A 1670-nucleotide genomic window follows, 5' to 3' on the forward strand; every position below is an offset into this window, starting at 1 on the left:
AAAACAGATGAGGTGAGATTGCCATGTCAGTAACGGAAACAGATGTTGCGCAATTTTCTAGGAAACACACCAGCTTCAAAGAAAGAGCCTTGAATGAAAGCCAAATACCACTTGGGGATCAAGGCTCCTAAAGCTTCCACAAGATATTAAGACGGACTCAGGGTGATAGGTTTTGGAAGGATGGTCTGTTGATGGGTCAAAGGTGATCGGCTGTAATGTGAACCTGCAGCCTGCTTTGTGAATTGGATGAATGCACACGATAATGCTAATTGGGGCCAAGTTGAGTTTTAGAAAACCTTGAAGAAGAAATCGGCCAATCACACACATCTATCATCAATTCCAATATTCTTGATGCCAGAGATATTACAAAAAACATGATTGTGAGAGGTCTTGATAATATTTGCTGGTCCAGCAGAAACATCTCCAAGTGAAGACTTGGAAGAGTCTGAAAGGCAAGGAAAATGATTAGTTCTCTATGTGTATAAAATCGATAAACAAATCAAATATTCAGATTCCGGAAGAACGACGATGGGAAGCTTGATCTTGATTGGTAAAAAGGTACTTACTATTGAGTAAGATGCTTAATTTCGATTTAGTGCGCAGATCAAGCTGGATTGGATAAAATGTTTGGTTTAAATTGAGTTAAAAAGCTGATTTGAGTCAAGCAAAAGATCGGGTTATCCCTCTGATTCTTGGTCGTGGTTTGAAGCATTGATGATGGGAAGTTTGGCTGATAAGGAGATTGAGGAAGTTGATCAATGAAGATATATAAAGGATTTGCATTAGATGCAAGATACATTAATAAGAAGATTCATGTGAGGCCCATACATATGTACATAGGAGCAATGTCGGCTGCTTTAGGAAAGTCAGCTAGGGGTGGATTAACTTGAGAAGTTGGATTGGCAGATGAGACATGGTGCAAAGAGGCAAAATAGCCAGCAGATTATTGTGAATTTGATTGAAGGGAACCACAAATGAATCTTGAAATGATTTCTGACCCATATGCAAAACTCAGAAATTGCACTAAAGATGGATTTTGTCCGCTTTTGTTTGAATTGCTTGGCTTCAATATGAAAATGATGGTCGGTAAATATGTGGACAAACTAATTCATAGTTGTCCTTTAACCTGTAATGATGATGAATGATATGATGGAATGAAATGATTAATGTGTTACCGAGGAACTTACGGTTATATTTGAGAGATTGAGTGAAGCTTGCTTGGCCGTAACTTCGGTTGGTTGAAACATCAGTTTGCTCAGCGGAATCAGTGGAGGTTTTGGACAATTTGTCGATTTTGTTCAATTTCGTTGTTTGCCTTTAACTTGAATGATCACGGGTTGAGATAGCAGTTCCACCGAAGTGAGGTAAATGGGTGATGTGATTGGTGAAAGCTGTGCGTCGGGGTAAAAGATTTTGGGCCTCCAAGCAAATCACAATCGTGATTTGATGGTTGATTTTCCAAGATTTGATTGGCGAGTGAAGCGTTTGCACCCCCGGGAAATATACAGTCGACTTCAGAAAGCTTGGAACTCTTCGCCCACAAAACTCAAGCAGATTGGCGTGGAATCGTTTCCAAGCTTTGTGAACTCGACTGTAATCGAATCGTGCTCTGGACATCTGGATACAACTGCAGGAATTTGAAATGCATAGTGACGGAACGAATGAACATT

Source organism: Melampsora larici-populina, assembly GCF_000204055.1.
Source record: "Melampsora larici-populina 98AG31 unplaced genomic scaffold MELLAscaffold_26, whole genome shotgun sequence".
Taxonomy (NCBI): domain Eukaryota; kingdom Fungi; phylum Basidiomycota; class Pucciniomycetes; order Pucciniales; family Melampsoraceae; genus Melampsora; species Melampsora laricis-populina.